This window comes from Thunnus thynnus, chromosome 10 (assembly GCF_963924715.1).
Source record: "Thunnus thynnus chromosome 10, fThuThy2.1, whole genome shotgun sequence".
In the NCBI taxonomy this organism is placed as follows: Eukaryota; Metazoa; Chordata; class Actinopteri; order Scombriformes; family Scombridae; genus Thunnus; species Thunnus thynnus.
In genome coordinates this window covers 3456987-3479763 of record NC_089526.1, presented here as the reverse complement: position 1 = coordinate 3479763, position 22777 = coordinate 3456987, and the positions used below count along the sequence as shown (strand labels likewise).

The following is a 22777-nucleotide window of genomic DNA, read 5'->3' as shown; positions in this document are numbered from 1 at the left end:
CCATTATGTAATTTTTAATATTAGAACAGGTGGAAAATTGTGTCTTTTAATATTTTATATTTTGCAAAAAATATAAATTAACTACATGTAAATCTGACTGAGCAGTAAACATGTTAACATATTTTACATGTATGACTGCAGCTGTGTGTGTGTGTGTGTGTGTGTGTGTGATTGCATGCATCTATGTGTGTGTGTGTGTGTGTGTGTGTTTGTGCATTTATACTAAAGGTCGTCTGTTAGTCTGAAATTATCTGCAATTATGCATCTAAACACATTCACACTCTGTAAAGGTACATATGTGTGTGTGTGTGATCCGGTGCAGCAGCATTCTGGGAACTGAGGCATGTTTCTGCTCTTTAAGGGCCTCGCTTTGTCCTTGTGGATTGAAACAAAGCACCTTGACGAACCTCCGTGTTATGATGACAGCCTTCTGAACGGCAACAAAACACCTTTTTTTTTTTTTTTTTTTTTTTTTTTTTTTTTAGAAATATACACAGATTCAGACAGTAGAAGAAGAAGACCAGCTGTTTATTGTAACCTGGAGGGAGAACAATGCCAGTGGGATTTGTTGTTTGCTAACAGGGATGTAGCCATCTCTGCTAACGCCTGCAATGTTGCCAGTCAAGCCGTGCAGGAGTGTTCAGGTTTGGGTGTGTGAGAGTGTGATGGAGGGCGAGAATATTCTCTGCCTCACTCTCTCTCTCTCTTTCTCTCTCTCTCAATATCTCTCCATCTCTCTCGCCTTTCAGTCAGTAGAGCTTTACTTGGTGTTGGTGGGGGAGGAGCCTGCCACAACAGGGATCTGGGCACACAGAGCAGCTTTAATTAGATGGGGCCTCGTGCCATGTGCCACCACGGCATGTGTGAGAGGGAGTGTGTGTGTGTGTGTGTGTGTGTGCTACAGCATTGTCTATACTCACAAATGTGAAGATGTGTTTCGTTTGGCTTTATTTTTGCATGTTTTTTGTGGACGTTTTTGAGTGTGAAATGATGTGAGCTGTGCTTCACGTTCAGATGAGGCTGAGTGTATTTATATTACATCACCGTTAGTGTATATGTTAGAACATTTTTTTCTTTATATGTGTGTATATATACATCTTAAACCCCTCTATCTTGGCTTTGACGCCAACCTCGAGCACTGGCCAACTGCTCTGGCATCAGATAATGTAAATGAAGATAAACCAGTTTCTTTTGTAGTGAAACAGCCAGCATCTTCTTTTAATTTAAAAATGCATTTGGGCCATGGCGGGGGGTGGCGTTAGAAGCCATCACCCTCCTATGGAGCCAGTCAGCGGGTGAGGCGGGTGCACCATAGGGATGGGCGCCAGGCCGGAGAAGGGAAGGTTGGCGGCAAAGCCGGTTTGGACTGGTTTGACAAGTTGCGTACATTTTTTTTTTTTAAATTGGTGCTTGCTGATTGTCTGACTTTGGGGACTTTCGATAAAGAGACATTACCTGCAGGCCAATCAAAGCTTTCAGTGTGCAAAGGGAGGTCTCCGATTGGTCGAGGCGGTTCGAGGGGGGGTGAGGGGCCACTTGGTGATGTCACAAAATGAAGGGTCAGGACATTTAAGGGCCACTGTAGGTTGAGTGAGGAAAAAAGGCCCCAAGCCAGAAGAGTAACGTCTTTGTTCGGAGTTAGTGTTAACTGCCGTTAGGTTTTTTCTTTAGTTAGACATTCAAACTTTGTTCATTTTTGACATAAATTCAAACTCTTTCCCAAGTTAGTCTCTAATCCTTCAAATTATGCACAAATCAACGAGATGGAGACATATAATCATGTTTTATTAACAACTTTTTCCTTTGCTTATAGGCCAGAGTCTGGCCCATGTTACTCCGCCTGCGGCTTGAGAGGATGGGTAGCCTTAGGGGTTGGTTGTTATCTTTGGTTATCTAGCTGTATGAGTGATGTACATTCTTCATAAAGCTAGATAACCGAAAGTAACAAGAATCCCATTACACTCCTGAAAAGGCATCAAGACCCCAAAATGCGCCTCCCCACAAAACTCTGCCACAAGAACAGCAACATGACAGAAGAAAATGGACAACGTTTAAAAAGGACATGGGAACAGAATGCAGCAAAGGTAAGGTGCATGATTTTGATCTGTTCTGTAGATTTATTGATTATATGTGTGAATGCGTGTGTGTGTGTGTGTGAGCAAATCCCAGATCACAAGGCCTTTACTTAAACCTAACTTTACTGCGAGGCTATTGTCTATACTCGGTGATTCGATTTATTTAGATCGTTGGTAGACATGTAGAAATAAATGGGACATTGCTGAACATGTTCCTTACTGCTCCCTGCAGCCAGTGGCAGTGATCCATAACAGTACGGTTTGTGCAACAGGATCACTTTTAATCTAATAAGCCCCATGATCCTTGAGTGTTGGGCTGCATGCAGGGGCTTAGCTTTAGTATCACATGGCTGGGAGTGACGGCCTTGCTGGAAAAGACCCGGACTGATTCACCAAATCCAGTGGACTTTGACAAGTCGTTTAACAAGTCGGTGTTGGCTAATCAGTTTGCTAGCCAGCTTGGTCAATGCTCTATTCATTATGGCTACATGAATTTCAGCTTTACTGCTTGCATCTTTGGCATCAAGAGAACATGCAATATGTAAAGAATGTGGGCCTTTCATATCATAGGAGCTGCATACGGTGCTATGAATTATACATATGTTCCGACTTGGATGGGATTGTGCGAGTTAAGAATGCTCCCTCCAAGTTAATCCGGGCTCCCAACGCCCCGCCGGCATCTAAGCGAACAGACAAGAATTTGTTTGAGGCCAGTTTTGTTAAGTTAGCCGTTGTTGATTTTTTTTCTCCTTCCCACCTACTCCTTTCTCCCTCTTGCATGAAAAGATGTTTGATTTGGGGTCCTGGCCGTTGTTTGATTTGACGTGACAGTTGGCTTGGTTGTGAATGGGCCGTGGCAAAGCCTCCATTGCATGAGGTGCTACCATGTGGAAAGGCCTGATGGGATCTCACTGAATGCCGCTGTGTGTGCGCGCAAGGCTTCGAGGGGGGAGTGGTCCAGGGGCAATCAAGCAGAAAGTGCCCCCAGTGACGAGATCCATGAGCGAGGGAAGGAGAACAATCTCAGCCTTTAGGTTCTTTGCCCGGGCTCATGGTGAGGAGTAATTGGTCAATCAGATCTCCAACCTCAAGGCCTCTGATGGCTGATTGAAGGTGTGATTTCTTTTCTGCCCATCAAAGCTAGAGGGTAACTCCTGCTGAGAGAGGCCACTAAGGATTGTTCCCAAGGTCTCAAGGCTTTGGAGCTACATGGCTAGCGGTGAACTCCAATTGTAATACATATTCCACATGGCGCTTTGCTGTCTCAACATGGCTCGGCTAAAGCATCAACCTCGAGTTCGGATATATTCAGCCTGACATGGTACAAATTCTGAACAGTTGTGCAGGGCCGAAGTGAAATTCCCTAAAAGCTTGTGTGGCAACCTCACCTCACAGTGTCAATCTCTTCAAGCCCTGCAGCTGTGCCTGCCTGCCTGCCTGCTGCATTGCAGGTGCTGAGTGTGACATTTGAGCTTTGGGCTCAGAGAGTAAGAGAGAGGAACGAGGGCCTTGACAGGAAGTGACAGCCGGAGATGTCACCTTCTGGGATGGCAAAGTAATACCTGGTTTCCTCTTTATTGTGTTGCTATCGCCACTGTTGATGTTTTTTTATTATAGTGTAGACTTATGAACAGGGCATGGGTTCGATCTCTTATTGTAAATGATAGATTGTGACTGTCTAATTGCGCGGATGCATTTTTGCATTTAGAAAATTTAACAGATTAGGAAAAGGGCAAAGCAGACAGACAGCAGCGTAACGATAGGTCGTCTCCTCTTCCTCTCCCTTTTTGTGTCAGTTACAGTGTTGAGGCTAAATGGGAACTGAAGTCTTCGACAGATTGTGTTTATACCCTAAGCAGTGCCCTGGGAGACACATGTCATGGTGCAAATGCTTTGTGCTGGCTCTGTGTGTGGCACAGTTATATCACTAACACTTCACACTGGGGACCCCAGAGTAGAGACTGTCTTAGCTTCTGCCTGCCTGAAAATGGCACGGAGATGGGAGAGTTCCTAAAAACCACCTTAGGGCCTTTTCTCTCTCTCTCTCTCTCTCTCTTTCTCTGTGTCCCATGGCAGTATCTGAAATAGAGTGCAGAGAGAAAGGGTGGAGGAGGAAAGAAGGCAGGGAGAGGAAAGAGGAGGAGGAGGAGGAGGAGGAGGAGGAGGAGGAGGGTGGGTTTGTCTTAGCTTTCATGCACTAGGCAAGCAGATTTAGACTCCAAGTGTCAAATAGAAAAACAGCCATTGTGGTCAGGTCCTACTTGCCCCCCCACCAGTAGACTTTACAGTCAATAGAGCTAGTCCACTTGTCACTGAGGGACAATGCCCCCCTTTGCCTCCCTTTCAGCCCTGGCGGGTCCGAGCAGCCAGACAGTTTTCTGAATAAGACCCAGTGATTCTTGCCCCCTTTTCTCTGCCTCTCTTTCTCTTGACGGAACACACCAACAGGGTTTGGAAAATGGCTTCGCTGTTGGGCCGGAGCAGAAGGCCAGACCCTGTTATTTTCTACAACATTGGCATTCTCTCCACCCCTTCACGCTCACAGAGAAATGAATGTATCTTAGGCAGTTGCAAAAGTCAATGGGCCTCCCCAGACAAAGGAGATTAAGTTTGGCAACTTAGCAGTAACAGGTGTACTTTGACTGTGCTCGGACCACATGGGGGGTGACTGCGGTTGTCTGACCCGTTGCTCTGTTTGCCTCCCTGTTGGTTTTGACTTCTGCGGAGATAAAGATGAAACCCGCTTTGTGTTCTCGGACGTCGAGAACGCGTCAGCCCTCGTCGACTTAGAAGTTTTAGTCGGGAGTGTGTTTGGCCCAGCTGTCCAGCGCCGTCCTCTTATCATTTTCACTGCTTTTGAAAACGTAGCTCAGTTTTGCCACATTTCTCCAGTGATTTGCCAAGTTTTCTCCAAAGGGATTCTGCAGATAATTTTAGATCTCGAGCTGTGCTCACCCAAGGGAGCGAGTTAAGGGTAAACAATGCGGGCACACAGAGGAAGAAAGAAATATCAGAGTGCGGCACAGCACTGAAGCATGAATACATTTTCACATTTAGAATGGAGACAGTGATGTTTTAAGAGGGAAAATATCTTTCAAAGAGAATGAGTGAAGCCTTTTCTATCCATACCTTCAGTATTTTCAACCACAATAAATCAAGCCATTCAGCAGCAGTACAAACAGAAACACTCTCAGAGCCAGAGCAAAACAGTACATGCATTTGTTTGTTTCAGTCGTTAATAAAGCTTTTACCGAGAGCCTCTGTCCTCAGAAAAAGCCCATTCTGGTGAAATGACTTGGCAAAGCATTGATGAAGGGTCTGTTCAGACTGAAGCTGCTCCCACTGCCATTGTCTAGCTCTCTCTCACACACCTACGAGTCCAGAGTAAGCACACAATTTCATTGTTGCGTGAGCTGTTAATATCAGAGGCTTCACAATAGAGCCCATTCGCCATATTTGCATAAGGCACTTTTCCAACAAGGACCCGGAGAGGGCTTGAAAGCTGGCCCACTCCAGTGCCAATGGCAAAAAAATGTCAAGTGCCAATTAGGAGAGGTTTGCCACCATTCAGCGGTACCCCACCCCTGTAGTCCTTCCCCTCCCTGCTTACCCACCCCAACTCTCTCACACTCCAAGTCACCCCTGTTTTTACCACCTTATTCCAATTTCAGACATAGCCTTCCCCTACTGACACCCAGAGACAAAAGCTTGCTCCCTCCTCTGCTGGCTAATGGAGGATCCTTTCTGCTGGGCTCCAAGTATTAGCAAAATCAGACAGCGTGCTCCCTTCACCGATTAGTCAGCTTTCTTTGTTGATATCTTTGAATAGAGGGGTTCAGGAACTATGCGGCTAAACCTGTGAGATAGAGACTCCACCTGCTAGTGAATATTGAACTTAGCAAGCTGGCTACATTGTGCTACTTTGGTTGTAGACTCTCAGGTTTGCATGGGCAGGTGTGGGTAATTGAGGGAATGATTTCGGTAAAGACAGACGCTGATTTCAAGCAATTAAAAATAAATCCTTTCATCTTATATCTACAGTGGTCCATCTGTGTTAGAGCTAATAGCATTTAGCCCCCTAATAACTTGCTGTAAGCTAGTCCTACTTATTATTTTGCACTGATGCACATACAAATACAGAAGATTCTTTGATGAGAAAAGCTGCAGTCAGAGACTGTTTAAATTGAGAGCGCAGACGTTGAGTCAGCTGTTGAGGCTAAAAGAAATGCATAATAACACTACAGTTGGATTTACCATAGCTACGTCATATCCAAGTTAGCTTAACTGGTGAGTGTCAAAAATGCTGAACAGCTGTTTATAATTTCCCCGGTGCTGAAAATGCAGCATTATTCCCACTAACGCTTAACCAAAGCTGTCAAATGCAAAGTACGTGGTGACAGGAATGTAGAACGTCATCAGTGTCCTTAGATTTAAGTCAAATTCTGTTTACATTGGGGAAAAACCTTTGCTACAAAAGGCAGATACATCAAATGAGTAAAAAAAAATACATTCAAGGATGCAGCAAATTATAAAAAAAAAAAAAAAAAATGTTGTAGACACAATAAAAAAGGTAATCGTGTTTGCCCAATTGGGCTACTGTTGTTTTCCACAGAGCATTTACCTAACTTACCGCCTCCTGCCACTCAAAAGGATTTTTCTCTTGTCCCTTTTTCTCTTTCATTCTTTCATTCAATCTCTGTGTCGAGTTTTTTTTTTTTCTTTCCCACCCTTGATTCTCAGATGGTTGGATCTGATTTGCATGCATTTGCATAATGAAAGTCATTTGCATGCTCAGGGGCAGACTGTACCATGAGAACAGACATGAAAAGGTGTGTGTGTGTGTGTGTGCATGTGTGTGTGTATACATGCATTCATGTGTGTGTGCATGGCTTGCATTCGTATGCTTCCGTGAACTATACATGTGCGTTTTGATGGATAAACCACGTTCTGAAAATTTTTCCTCTTGCCCTCTGATTTCCCCTCCCCGCTTTCTGTGCAGGCTACCACTACCACCACACCACTGAAGGAAAGCTGGCAAAAGGAGACTGAAAAACAGAGAAGAAGGAGGAGGAGGGGTTGCTGTTGATTCTGCCCTCCCTCTCTTCTCGCCCTCCTCTGCATCGCCTCTCCCCTCCTCCTCCTCCTCCTCCTCCTCCTCCTCCTCCGCTCCATCCTCACCAGACTGCCCCTTTTTCCTGTACAGCGAGACGCAGCCCGCGCCACCATCTTAGAGCAACGCTGGCATGAAATGGAAGTGGGAAGACCAGTCAGTGCAGGTAACACACCAAACCCACTGCGCCCGCCATGTCGCATCTCTCCACCGGCGCCGCCTCGACCCTCCATCCTCTCCTCTTCCACCTCCCCGTGCCCGCGCTCCCCTTCTCCAGCAGGCTGTAGCCTCCGTTTTAATCACCTCGGATGCGTTTGTTAATTGCTAGATTCACGAGCTGATGGGAGATGGGGGTGAGCTGATGTGGGCGGGGCGTGTTTTGTATGTGTGTTCACATTAAATCACTCTGCTCTCAATGCCTCTCTCTCTCTCTCAGGAGGCTTTCAGTGGGCATCTGTCCTCCGAAGCGCCATGTTTTCTTTCCCGTTTGGGAATTCTCGTGCCATCCTCCAATACGTGCCCCGACATGGCGGCGGCTGCCATTTTGGAGAAACGATGCAAACCGTGCCTCCTGGACAATACAGAGGCACAATTCATAACTCCAGATAGTTCAGCACTCTAGGATTCGTATACATGGATAAAAAAATGTGGTAGAGGGCTTTTAAATTGTGATTATTTTGCAATTGTTATGTAACAGAATATATAAATAGAAAGATTCTAAACACTCTTAAATGATGTCAGAAGAAATGTCAAGTTGGGCACATCTGTGGAGAGGAAAGTGATGATATCCGTGAACCGCTATTCACATTCTCATACAGGGACATTGCAGCATATAACCACTAACCACAAAGCAGGAGAGACACAGACAGAGAGAGAGTGAAATAATAGAGAAGAGACGGTGAAGAAGTGAGAAAGTGGGACCTTGAGAGGCAGAGTCTCAGTGCTGGAAAGCCTCTCTTTGTGCAAGTGGCAAGTGTTGGAGGGCAGTCGGTGCTCAGACAAGTTGAGTATTGTTCTCCCTGAGCGAGCTCGTTGTAGCGCAGCATTATTCCAGCCAGGGAGCTCCAAACTTTGAAAACCGCTTAAACCAAAACACCAATTAGCGTCGGCTGGGCTTGATTAAGTAAGGCAGCCGGTAAACAATGCGCACCATTGTCCCTGCAAGACCTGCCTTTGTTTGTGTCTGTGGTGTGGAGGTCAGAGAGACAATGCTAATGCTAACTTACAGTAGGGTGCTACTCCATGGAGCTAATAGAGAGGCTGCTAATACCCCCTGTTGGGTGGAGGTGAGAAGAGAAATAGAGACTGTTGCAAAACACAGGAAAGCATCATGTCACTGAAGGTCTAAAGACTTTCAAGTTTATAAGAGAAACTCAGAAAATCAAAGTTTGAAAAGTTTTTAACTTCAGCTAAAACTTCATCTTTTCATTTTAACACTTTTTCCCAGCATTTACAAAGACTAAACCTTTCACTGATACAAACTCTCAAATGAGGTCATGCCAAGCTTTTCTGAATTAAAAATTTTTGACGACGCAGGCTTTAACGGCGGAGGCGTCGCTTGGCTTTCCTGAGAAGTGCTGTGGTAACTGTGTCAAACCCAAAGCGCACTAATCACGGCCAGGCCTCCTTTAACAGGTGGTAGATTGAGCAAAGGGGGCTGGAGCCGTTCTCAATTTACTGTGTAAATTATGCAGAGCCCAAAACAATGCAAACAGTAGACAGTGGAGTGGCTGGCGTTGGCTAATGAGATGATGAGAAGCCTGGGAGGGCTGGGAGCTAGTCGAGGTGAGGGGGTGGGCACGGCCGGCAGCTTGTGTCTGGATCTGTGTATTCGTGTGTGTGTGTGTGTGTCTTCGTGCGAGTGTGTGTGTGTGAGGGTCTAGAGGAGCTTTGGCAGGGGAGCAGACACTGTCCCGTCTGTGCAAACCCCACCGTCAGCACCCCTCCTGCCCAGACTGAGTGCTGCAGAAGGAGGGGAGGGTTAGCAGGCAGCTGGGGCACCCTGCCCCCATTGCTCTGGCGAGAGCACCAGCCTTGGGAACCTCTGTGGCAGGGGTCCCCCCCAACACTGGCACGTAGGGGCCCCCCAAAAGTCTGGCTGCAACCCCCCATCACTACCATCCCCTCCTCCCTCTTGTCTCCCCAACCACCACCACCACCACCACCCCTCCCACCCTAATGTGAGGCTGGGGGCCTGGGAAGGACTTCAAGTTCACGGCCAGACCTCCTATTGAGCTGACAGCCTGACTGTTTGCTCAATTCGGCTCCCTATTCAGAGCCGTGCTGGAGGGGGGAGTGTTGAGAAAGGGCTGGAGGATGGGGGGGGGGGTGTTTCTAGATGGGACACCGTAGCACTGTGATAGCTATTCATTCAGCAGGGGGAGACAAGTAAAGAGCGAGGGAGAGAGTGAAGAGGGATGCGGGGTTGAGACGGGGTGCATAAATAAAAAAAGTGAGGAATCCAGGCTCAAAGTTTGCTTTGAGCAGTGTGCGCCTCTCTCACACTCTTTTAGACTCTTAATTACCGGCGCCTTCCACTTTTCTCTCTCCCTTTCTCTAAGTACACCCCTCTCCTCCTCCCCAACACACACACACACACACACACTCCTGAACAGACACACACACAAAATCGCAATCATTCTCATCATCCTCTCTATCCCCTGGTTTTATTAGGCCACATGCTGGGGCTGTAAATTTACCATTAACAAGCTTATTCACTGTAGTCCTCTCAACAAAACAAGACCATGATGCCAATAACTCAAAGCGACACCAATACCCGAAACTGCCTTTTATGCCACCAACCTCCGCTGTTAGCCACTCCCTCCCTCCCTCCATCCCTCCCTCCCTCCCCGAGCCGAATGCAACCGCTCTGAACAGCGGCGCAATGCTAAATGCCAAAGCTAACGTGACGCTTGCTAATAGCTCAGGTGATGCAAATCAGCACGATGGTTGTTGATTTCTGCAGCTAAGCTGGACGGCTGCATTATAGGTTCACTCTGCACTCGGTGACCCACTGTAATATTTTACTGTAAGTTGCTTGTCTGAGCTGCTTGAAAATGGAACAAAAAAAAAAGGGGGTCTGATAGTCCTCTGAAGTCCAATTCAGCCTAGCTTAGGGTGTGTCACATGCTTCCTCTTTGTATTAGCAGCTCGTAGCGTACCAGTCTCCTGTTAAGGCCTTTCAACTTCAGCCTCAATCCCTTCAGCTAGAGCTGTGCTTACCTCGGCCAGATTTAGGACACACAATAAATACTCCCAATAAGTTATTCTTCATGTTTAAAGAACAAAGACTTCTTTTGATACTCCTAAATTGGCATTCAGGGTCCACTGTCTTCAAATAATTGTTTTGACATTCACATGATTGGCCTCACTGTGTATTTCCACTGTCTCGGAGGAATCGAAGCTGTATCTTAATGTCATCTTTCTCTCGCAGGTGAATGTTGTCGAGGAACGACCGGAGCACACAATGGAGAGACAGCGGTGTACTCCTTCTACGGTGGCTGTTTGTTGCCTCTCAGCCTGGAGTAAACAAGGAGGATGGCGTTGATGTCTGCGTGGTGACTCCTGCGGTGATTTTGGAACATTGCCCTCGCTCCTCTCTCCTCTCTTCGATGCTGCTGTGTTTATTTGACCCGACAGTCAAGCTGGACTGGTTTGTGAACGCCCGGCGTTTTAGCCGAGCAACATTACGGTGGACTGTGACTGCGGGAAACAAGGCTCGGAAAGAAGATCAGCAGCTGGAAATGTGGACAAACGGGTCCATAATTCTGCTTCTGCTCTTGAGTGTGTGGCCTTTTGTAATTATATATATTCTCATATACAGTATATTTGACAATATTTCTTAGACATGAAGAATTATAATGTGTCTTCACTAGAATAGGCCCCACTTGAGGTAGGTTATATTTGATCAGTTGTAGCCCACGTTTTTGTTCGATTTCTTGTTTTCGTTATAGTTGCTAGGACTCAAAGACACGTGAATGTGAGACCCACGGCAGCAGTGAATAATACTGCACTGCGATTGGACAGCTCCATGTGTCGGCTGACACAATGGCGAAGGAGTGAGCTGTCGTCTTTATACTCTATGCAACTGTTTAATCTTTTTTTTTGTTGTTGTTGTTCTTTTTTTTTTTTTTTTTGAGCCCCTTTCATCCTTACTGTGGATTTTTTTTTTTTTGGGCTACCAGTTTATAGACATTCCCCTCAGACAACATGAAGAGAAATGGTTTTTTTTGAGGAGCCAGCGTTCCTGTTGTTAATATACTGAAAGAGAAATTACAGTCAAGAGTGTGTGTGAGAGTGTGTGACAGATGACAGAATAAAGATTAGTTTCATCAGTGGATGTATTGAATCTCACATTTGCAGCCCTTCGCAGACTTTGATTTGACTGTGCAGCCATGAGCCACAGTTCTTGAGTAAATGTGGACTCACACATTTAATATTCCTGATGGCAAGAAGTGTGTTTGATCAGCAGGAAGTATCCGAGCAGGGCTCATGGCTGCGTGTATACACACACACACAACACGTCATGCTATTAAAAACCCTTACCAGCAGGCTTTGAGACGCAGCAGTTTGGTTCATGGCGGTTACCTGCTTCGCTGTAATGATACATCTTTGGGTGAGACATGACAAATACATTGGCTTCAAACGCTGCCTTAATTTCCTGTCCTTGACATTAACACACACACGCACACACACACACACACACACCCAAATGCAATAAAGCAAGTACTATCTCAGCCTAATTCATTCTATATTAATTTTCGGGAAGTGGCAAATTTTTTATTACGATTGATAATCTATGCAAATCTTTTAAATATTACTTTAAACAATCTATGTCTATGCAGTGCTTTTGCAATTGATTCAAGGGAGACTATCTTGGCCTAATTTAGAAAATGTATTCTTTTGATAATCATGCACAACCCAGTGCTCAAGACAATTACTTATCTGCCTGGATAAGCTTGAAATTATGTTTTTAATCTCCAGTAAAAAAAAAAAAAAAAAAAAAAAAAAAAGCCACTCTTATGATATCAGTCCAGAGGCATGAAAACCATGAATTGTGGTCTAAAATAATTAAATTGGTTGCACTAAGTCTCTTTTTTCCTTAAATGCAGATCAAACATATCTATTCAGCTCTGCCCTCCTGTAGCTTATTGTTTTATATAAGCACCAATGTTTATATTATGCAATCTAATCGCTGTGAATGAGTGTTCACCATATGTGCCTTTGTATGGAAAACTGTGTTGGAATAGTAATAAAGGTTTACATTGAAAACAATGAAAAAAAAAAAGGCTATCGTGCAAGTTTTTTGTCCATTTTTTGTCGTATGTCATCAGTTAGCTGGTTGATCTAGTGATTAATGTGGAAGTTCAGCAGCCATGTTTGCTGCTGGAGTGTCGTTGAGCAAATCACTGAGCTCGGTCACTGTTCTGTAAATCAGTAGTGATGTAAAACAGTGAAATACATCAATGTAAATATCTGTCTAATGGAGACAGGAGGTAGATTGAAGTTTATGAAAGAAAAAAAAAAAGTAGCTGGCAGCCTTCCTTAAACGTTTTGCTTTTACGTGGCAGTCGCACCTACAGAGAAATAAACTGCAATTCACTTCCAACATAACGTTACAGCCAAATGAAAAGATTATCACGATTCCCTTGAGATAAAACAATTTTCACAAACACTATCATGGGATGTGGGTTTATTTTCTGTAGCGTTTGGCACCGTTCTACGAGGGATAAAGACGAGGAATCGATGCAAAGACGCTCTCTGTAGTAACCAGAGAAAAACCCTGACCTCATTGTTGTCGTATAGATGAGTAATATGCATCTACACACATGCCATTAACCTACTGCTATTCCGAATTTGGGGTAAAACAAAGAGCACAGTAGCACTTTCATCCTGGATTATAAGGATCTGCATGCGGCAGCGATGTTGCGCGGGCCACCGTGTGCTGTGCAGAACACACTTCCCCTGCGTGATTTGCTGTCTGACACCACATATGGCAAACGCGCCCACACCGACATATGGGCCCCTCACAATTCATTAGCATTGTCATGTAAAAGAGGGTAATCCCACTGTAAAACAAATGAAATGTAACCCTTTACAGTACAGGTTGATCACGAGGCTCTTTTCATTCATTCTCCCCTCTTTTATGAAGTCTCGTGTAATTCAATGAAAGAGGTTTTTAAAGCAGCTCCAACGCACCCCCTTGGGTGTCTGCATCCTCAGTGTGTAGCAGCAGTGGCTTTACAAGCCGCACTCCTCTTGTTTACAGCTGCTCTGCGCATTGAAATGAGCCGTAGTACACATAAACAGCAGCTCCATGCAAATATTACAGTGCCCTTATTAACCAGGGCAGGCTGCAATTACATTATGTCCCAGGCGTTAACATCCAGAGAGCGAGCGCCAGTCCTCTGTGACAATTCCCCTCGCCCTCAGTGTTTCTTGGCGGCGTTATGGCCCTCATAATCTGATTCACAGTTTTTGTCATGCTGCCAAGAGGCAAGTTGCATTAGCCAAGCACTATAGGCCTTAATGAACTGAGTGTCAATGTTAAGCACACTAGAGCAAGCCAGAGTGACGGCGTACAACCAGGCTGTCATTTGCAGCCATGTTGGATCACGGTCTAAGTTATAGCTGCTGTTCGAGGTTTGTCAGGTCTCTGGTGAAAAAAAAGAAGAAGCAAACCTCCACCCTCCGTTATGCTTGATGTGTCGAGCATCCTAAACGACAGAAAGTCTTGTGTGTGAGGAGCTGCTCTTAAAGAGTTAGGGTGTGGTTTCCTCTTGATATAAAAGCACAAAATGGCTGCTCGCTACATGCAATCGTGACACTGAAGGAATCAGATTCCAAGATGGCGTCGCAATCACATTAACATCGTTTAGATCGGATCGGATCATTAAAAACTGGAAAGGCCGCTCTTCTAGCCACAACATTTTGATGGACAAGTACACAAGAGCCGGTGTTGGGAGTGGGGGGGGGGGGGCGGGGGTGGCGGTCCAAAATGGGAAATGGCGGGTTTTGGTGCACGTCCAAGGTCTAGGAACTCGGGTGCTGCTCCTTTCACAAGTTCCTCAGAATCGTCATTGGTATGCAGGAATGCATCCCTAGGAGGCCATTCTGTGTGATTTTGGAGGGAAACGTGCTTGCGACCGGTCGCTAGGACAGAGGATGTGTGTGTGTGTCTTTGGATCCGACCGTGGTCAGTGCCAAGAAAAAATGGGCGTCCGTCCAGATCTGTCCACCTTTGTAAGCTGCCTCCCAGTGTTGCAGCCCAGCAGCTCTGTTCACTGAGCAAAGACAAAATGGCTTCAGATGCTATGAAGGGTACGTTGTCCTGTGACACATTACAATTATAATAAATATAGATAATGATTAAAGACGTGTGTTTGTTTGTTTGCGGTGAGCTCGATTGTCTTGGGTGAAGATTATCAAGGATTTCAGATACTCAACGTTTGCAGTGACGGCACTGACGGAGTGACGCGTTTTAGTCTCTTGTACACATAACAGACACAAGTTGTGGTTTTTCATGCTCATACAGCAGTTGTATTTGAAAAATAGCCAGAATCATCATCATGGCCTTTCTACAAACCAAGATACTTGGGTCTGATATTCTGACAGTGTAGTCTCTTGTGGTTGGGTTTCTCACTGCAGGTGAAACCATCACACAAGGTGCGTTTGACTCGTTTTATCTGGAAAAATGTTGCTGCTTTCGTTCCCAGGAAAGAAGATATCTGGAAATCTTACGAAGGCCCAAAGAGCCTTAAATTTGCCGAAAATTGACACGATCCAGCCAAATAAGCTTTGATTTGGTTATTTGCAGGTCAAAAGTCCTACAAGTTAAAACTGAGCTAAATATGGTTGAAAAGTAAAAGTTTTTTTAGGTTATAAGTTACAGTAAAGTATATTTAGCCAAATCCTGTTTTAGGCTACTTTATACTTCTACTTAATGACATTTCATTGACAAATATTCTACTCTTCACTCCACTACATGCATCTGAAAACTGTAGTTACTCTGCAGATTAAAGATTTTAAGTATAAAACATGTGATCATTTTATGAAATATGTAGCATTGTTATAGATTAAACTACCCAACAGTTGTAAAAGTAGGTAAAAATAACTCCTCAACCAGCTAACACTACTGTAAAAATGCTGTTTAAATATTAATGCATCAAATAATGTAATATATAATGATATAACATTGACATTTTCCATTCTTCATGAGTACTTTTGATACTGATAGTGTTATAATAATACTTTTACTTAAGTACATTTTTGAATGTAGGGCTTTTACTTGGTAATAAAGTATTTTTACATGATGGTATTAGCACTTTTAGTTAAGTGAAAGGTCTCAGTACTTCTTCCCCCGCTGCTCTCAACATCATTTAAATATTTCAACATATATTAAGACCTGCTTCACATTAAAAAATATTAATTGAAATGCTGCTAAAGGAGTGAATATGTGTAACATAGACGTATAAAACCCTTTTCAACCTCTTGACCAAATCAGTGCTTACTGGGCACATGACACCCACATGGAAACCTGCCAAAATATTTCTTGTGCAGTTGCATGTGAGCTTATACTAAACTAGAAAAGACCGATTAATTCACATCTCACATGTCCTAAATGTAAGCTTTATAGGAAAATGTTAATCCTGCTTTTTTTTTTTTTTTTACCATGACAGCCCTGTACTTTCCAGTTTATCTACTGGATTTGATAACCAGAACGTCTGCGCTGCATAATGTAAGTCAAAACCTGAGACAGACGACGAAGGGTTCACCTGACAACTATGATATTTCAAACTCAATTTTCGTCACTTGCGCAGGTAGTTTCAGTAACAGCACTCTAACACCCTGAAGTAATTTCTTGCAGCTTATGTATTTATATAACGAAGGAGAAATACTCGAGCAGGAGAGGTTAGCAAAACTTGCAGCTCAGGCCCTGATGAGTTAGACGTCCGGATCACTGAGGATGCTTTTCTTGAAGGAGAGGAGAGCTCTGTTGTGGAATGTCAAGTAGTTTGGCCGGGGCGGGTGACTGAAGCGGGAAGTGATTTGACTAATGTTTTCCCTTTCATAGCACTCCTCTCCCTCCGTCCTCCCCAACCGCCAAAAACCTCCCCAAGAAAACTTTACGGTGATGTCATTCATATGCAAAACAGGCGTGCTTTCAGTGGCTGAATGTGTGTGCATGCGTCTGTGAGCGAGTGTGTGTGCATGTGTTGCTTGACTGGCTGATTCCATTACTTGAAGGACCATTACACTTGCCTGTCAACAGCCAAAAGACCTGAGAAAAATTAGCAGATTAAATCACTCGGATCCTATCCTCCTCCTCCTCTTCCTCCTCTCCCCCTGCAAGCATCCGAGGCTGTTGTTCACGCCGCGGAGGTGTTTTGACAAAATCAAAAATGTAATGCATCTCCTTTGAAAGTCACATCAGTATTTGATCAGTGACAGGTCCTAATTTTGGCGACAAATCTCTCAAAAAAAATGACAAAAAAATAAAAATAATGATAATGGTGCAAGACACAATCAGGGCAGAGCTCCTGGGAAAGTGAGTCGCTACGAGGCAAAATCCTATAAACAGGGGCAACCGTGGAGACTGAAGCTAAATGTGGTTTTACAGTCTTGTAAAATCAAATAACACTGCGACATTTGGGGTTCCAGTACACGTTTATTGATGCAGTTGGGTGAGAGTTCAAATGTCGGGGAGGGTGATACACATTCATGATCGGTTTGTGCTTTTTCAGTGGATTCCTAAGAAAAAAAACATCAATTCTGCGACTGTTTTTAATCATCAAAGTCACTCCACGAACATAAATCCTCGTCATAATCTTGCAACGGACTCCAGAGGTTGCACCTAGTTTTACTTATCATGGGATGACAGGAATCCAGCAGAGCTTCTCCGCTCAAAAACAAAGGAATAAATCCAAGATCCCAGAATGTGGGAATGAAGCCCCCTCGGGTCAGATTAACATTCTGGGAAAAACAAAATTCCCCACTGGGGCGTTTGCCACAGACCAGATGGGTGTACCCCAGAAATCAGCCACACAGGGGGAAGTGGCTGAAGAAGAAGAAGAGGAGGCTTGGCCCCTGGGGGAAGATGGAGGAGAGAGAGAGTGTTGGAAGAGGAGGAGGTTTGTGAGAGAGAGAGGGGGCGCGAAGAGTTAATGCCGACAGCTCAACAAAGGCCGCCACCGCCGCCGAGGGCAGAGAGGAGCACGGGAAAAGAGCTAAGGTCAAGGGGACCTCTGGGGGGTTCAAGTTCAAGGCGACTGTCAGTGTCTGCGTTTTAACTGCCGCGCCACACCCTCCAAGTACTTATACTTCCATTTGCAACAACAACAACCGCCGCACCCCCCCACATCTCCGTTTACTCCCCAACATTAAATCTGAGGCTTACACACAAAACTGTCCGTTGTCTCACTGTTTGGTATCAAGGCCACATAGAGGCAAAAAGGTAAAAGCAACACAGAGGAGGGTTGGGATTCGTCTGGGCGGTTCTTCATGGTAATGCGTGAGATTTTGAACTTGTGACGGCCTCCGCAAGAGAGAGACAGAGAGAGAGAGAGAGAGCCTGTTGTGGGGGGGTTTGTGTGTGTGTTCGGTGGCTGTGGGTGGTATTGTGGTTGAAGGACAGGAAATGTTCAGTGACTTGCATGAAATGTGTTTTTATTCAGCGGTTTCAGACTCTTCAGAGATCTGGGTCTGTCTGGAGTTTCGAAGGTTCGTGGTGTTTCAGACATCAAATCGAGACAGGCTGAGAAAAGAGATGTGAAAAAAAAAAAGTCCTTTTCTGACTCAGAAGAGAGTTTTTTTTCTGATAAAATACTGTTCAGTGTGCGTTTGAACCCTGTATCATACAGTTTTTCCCTTAAGTAGCAAGTCTGACAGAATCTCATATGTATAGACGACAAAGCCAAAGTGAAACCAGAAGTAAGAAAACCTTTAAATTCCTGTTGACATCTGTAGAATCCAGCCATGAGACATAACATTTCTCACCAGTATGTCGTCTTGTTCACTCCATATGTTCAGACAAGGACATTAAATCTAAAAAAAAATGACCCAATATCAGTATTTATTCAATATTTCTGTTTTTTTTTGCAGCATTTGACAAACAGCATTTCCCACAAGCCCACAGAACATCATCATAGTTCATTTAAATTTCTCTCGTCACATCTTAATGAGCTTCTTTTGACTCAAACATGTGAATGATGAAAGATTCAGTCATGATTGATTACAGTGTCACCACCAGACTCATATTGGGCTTTTATTAGTTATCGGTTGGTCATTAGTCATCTAAATCTGATATGATGGAGGTTGCTCCTTTTTCCTCCGACAGAAAAAAAACACTTCTCTTTATTTTCTTTGTATATTTTCTTTTCATTTTTGTGTCCTGCAGTGTTTTTATAAGTTAATTTAAAGTTGACAAGACAATCTCCACTCAAGGTCCGCTTGTTCTGGAGTTCAAACTTTCAACAGTTCTGGAAATTTTCTGGCATAAAAATGTTTTTGTGAATTAATTTGTCATTTAAAGGGCATTACATATTTTAGTTTCTCTACACTTTGAGTGCTTATATTTCATTTTAAAGGCTCTATAGTTATATCTAACCATCTTGAATACAGTCAGAATGTGTGAGCTCTGAAAAGAGGATTCTTCTGGATGTGCAGAACGACGGCCTAATGAGATTTTTAAAGTCAATTATATCGATTATTTCTGCTTCTCTCTCATGTTAAAAGGTCACATCAGGACGCCAAAACAATTCGGCGTAGAAAGAAGAGTTTGAATCTGCTGCAACCTTGAAAAAACGTTGTGTGTCGTCATGTACTGTACGAATCACGGCGGCCAGCAGGAAGTAATGTCGTAGTGCGACTTTGCAAATGGAAATTTTCAGAGAGCTCGATCACGAGATAGTGAGTTGTGAGGTTGTGAGGAGGAGATGTGTATGTTGATGTTTTTTAATGCTGACACCCATAGAAGTTATTTACCTTTAAAATAACTTTCTACCTGTTTCTTATCCTTATCATGGCACAGAAATGGAGAAACTCCATAAAATATAAAATCCTTTCTGAAAAAAGAACAAGCTGATGTCTGTTGTTAGTTACCTGGCAGCAGTCATATGCTTGAACACGGTGAATACTGTGCACTCGACTTCCCAGTATGACCTGGCAGATGACCCTTCTTCCATCTCCTTCCAATACACACCAACAAACAGAAAATACCAGAAAGCAAGTAGAAAAACATCAGGTGTGCTGTATGATGGCGACATACAGTACATCATGATCATTCAATAAACAAAGAGAGCATCGTTAGGTTATGAAATAATGTAATCAAATAATACAATCAAAAGTATAATGCATCATAGTTCTGGAGACAAAGATACCACCTAGCTATCTTTTCTTTGTCTGAAAAGTTGGGTTAGAGTTAAATACTTAAATACTACTTGTACAGAATTTAATACATCTGTTTACTAACCTTACAGGTCAGCAACCAACCATCAACTAACCTAGGAACAGTCTTTCTTCACGACCATATATGACAGTACATGAGCATGCACCAAGTAGCATCACTAAATAACATTACTACTATATTAAATTAAGGACAAACCACACTATCCTCTGACAGCTTATCAGATTTACACATAAACATCTACATAACTATAGTTTATCTTATCACTGGCTCAAATAAAAGTATGACAGAATAAACTTAACTGGTAAACACTCAACTGCCTCATCTTACACAGCAAAGACCCACATTTAGAATAGACACAGCACACACAAACTAACACTAAACTGAACTTTAACACTATCTGAAACATGTATGATATATTCTTTCAAACCGCCACTGTGGAGGTTTTAACAGCAGCAGGTTAAAAGACATCTAGACATTTTCGTTTGGTTAAATTTGATTAAAATAACTTTTTCTGATGTTTAGGTTAAATATAGATGTTGTTTAACTGACTATATTTCAGCATGAAGCCGGTCTTTATAACATGTTGAAATATAGTCACTGAAATGCAGATAAAATAACAGATATACATACTTTAGATGTCTTTTCAAGTCTATTTAGCGCAGTCTTAATTTTGACGTCTTGATATTTTTTGACCTGCAAAGCACCAAATCACTGCTGACTGTGTGCAGATGATTTTTTATAACTCTATAAAATTTTTGGGGCTGAATTTATATGAAAAGTTGCTTCAAGAGATTAAACTCCACTGAAAGTTGCAGTTAACATCTATATTAGAGTCTGATCTATTCAACCCAGGTGTTTGGGAGCAGGGTCAGATGACCTGTGTTAACCTGTTCACACTGATATCAGACGTGGGGTTTTTCCATGCTTCGGTCTGGGGAGGGGGTGTGACATTACATCACTGCTAACTAATCTTGACCATAGAGCAAAAGTTCAAATCCATTTAATGAACTGGAACACCATAAGTTGTCCCTCGTGATTTAGAGCCCATTGAAAAAGAGCATATGTTTGTTTTCTTTTCTGTGACCAGGCAGAGGTCAGAGGTCGGGCAGACCACCACCGTCACCCCATAAAAAACACAACACATCACCGCTGACCCCCTCGTCACCTCTCCGACCTCTCCACAATGGAAGGTCAATGGAGTAGAAATCTGTGTCCCTGCGTCTTTTTGTTGCCCTCAAACGAACTAGACAAACCACAACATGTCCATAAGCCGACCTCTGACCCCTCAGCCTGCCGGCCACACACCCAGAGGTCTGTGGGATGTCGCGGTGAAGAGATAAATATCTGAACTGTCGACTTTCGATGCCTCGCTGGCGACCAGGGGAAGGTGGTGAAAGTTTTTTTTAAAGATAATTTCCCCATTTCAAAAGCATAACACTTGTGCGGCCAAACGTGCTGTAAATCAGTGGTTTTAGCTCACAAAGGGACACTAAGAAGCTTTCTGCTGATGGTTATTAAAAATCTTGTACCTACAAAATGTCAAAATGTGGAAAACCAGCCATTTTTTTTACCCTTATTACTCTGGTTTTCTTATTGTTAACAAATCTCATGAAAATAGGGCTGAAACTAACAATTATTTCCCTTATTATTAATCTGTCCATTATTGTTTGGTCCATTAAATGTCAGAAAATGGTGAAAAATGTCAATCACTATTCCCCAAAGCTTCAGCTGACAGTCCAAAACCCCAAAATATTCAGTTTACTGTCATAGAGGATTAAAGAAACCAGAAAATATTCACATTGAGAAGCTGTAATCAGAGAATTTTGAAATTTTCTTTTCAAAAAAATGACTTGAAATGATTAAAAATACTCACTAGAACACCAGCTGTGTATTCATGTGTATTAATCAACAGCTGAAAATAGTAACGTTTGTGAAAAACTACGGTTCCCATTTTTATATTTGTGAGCTGTTTTTATTTTAATGTCTACAGACAGGAGAGGGAGGTCAGAAAGTATTAAGAGACGCTGTTGATTTTGTTCTTTTAATGGGATTTTTTTTGACAATAACAAAAAAATATCCTTGAACATTATCCAACAGTGACTAACAGCCTGTAGAGGAGCAAAAATGATCCTTCAGTTGATGTTTAAACATTAAAATAACTTGAACCAGAGCTTCAAAAAAGGTTTTCACATAATCTTACTTATACTTAGAGAGGTGGTAATGTTAAATCTTTTAATCTCTTTTAATTGTTCTTTATATGTAACACAAGAAAAATTGAAGTAATAACAAGGTAACTAAGAGTGAATGAATTCAAGGTTCTGTGGCAGAAACTGTTCTTTGATATTTTTTTTGCTGACTGTGTTCAGGAGTTTCACCTTTTCACCTGTCTGCAGGTGATTATTAGATTATGTTATCTTGCAATTAACAAAAACACAGGTTGACGTTGCATTTTCTCACTAAACAACTGACTATGAGAGGAAATAAACTCACTGTAAACACTTGAACACAACATCTGTTCATTGTTGTTTTTACAGGATAACAAGTTTTGCATCTAAATGTCTTTCATATTATTTATAGCTGGGTTAACAGACTGCATTTCTATAGTGCTTTGATACCAAAGTGCTTTACATTGTGCCTCTCATTCACCCACACACAGACGCTGATGGAGGCAGAGCTGCCGTGTGAGGAGCTCAGGAGCAATTTGAGGTTCAGTGTTCTGCTCAAGGTTAAGACTGAAACTGAAGAAAACAAAAAGGCTGAAACAAATCAGTTGTTTTTGTACATTTATGTGGAGCAATCCAGGCACAGTGACCTTTATATACATGGTAGGTTACTGGAGTTTTGATATCATATCTTTTCCTGCCTCCTTAAACTGAAACATCCTTCAGGCCTTTTGACAAGAATGCTGTCAAAATTTGGACTTTTGCTGCTTCCACAGTACATGAATTCAACCAAACTGGACCAAATATCTTTGATAAAAATCTACTGAGGCTCCGACTGTTATGTCTTCAAATCTGCATTGAAATCATCTGGTGTGGCCTCCACTTTAAAATGTGACGACTCCGACAATAAAGCTTTTTGTACATACAGTTTTAACATGTACACACACTCTATAGGTTTTTATGTAAACTCATGAGTCGAGTGAAAATGTTTTTCCAGCCATAAAGCGACATCTAATTATTCAAT

At 43.0% G+C, this 22777-nt stretch overlaps 1 long non-coding RNA gene across 1 annotated transcript; it reads left to right on the top strand.

Annotated features, from left to right (window-relative positions):
• Positions 1-1819: 1819 nt before the first annotated feature.
• Positions 1820-12197, top strand: LOC137190806 (uncharacterized). The gene is made up of 3 exons (XR_010930289.1): positions 1820-2084; positions 7075-7351; positions 10619-12197. It is a non-coding gene; the product is annotated as an uncharacterized lncRNA (long non-coding RNA).
• Positions 12198-22777: the final 10580 nt, after the last annotated feature.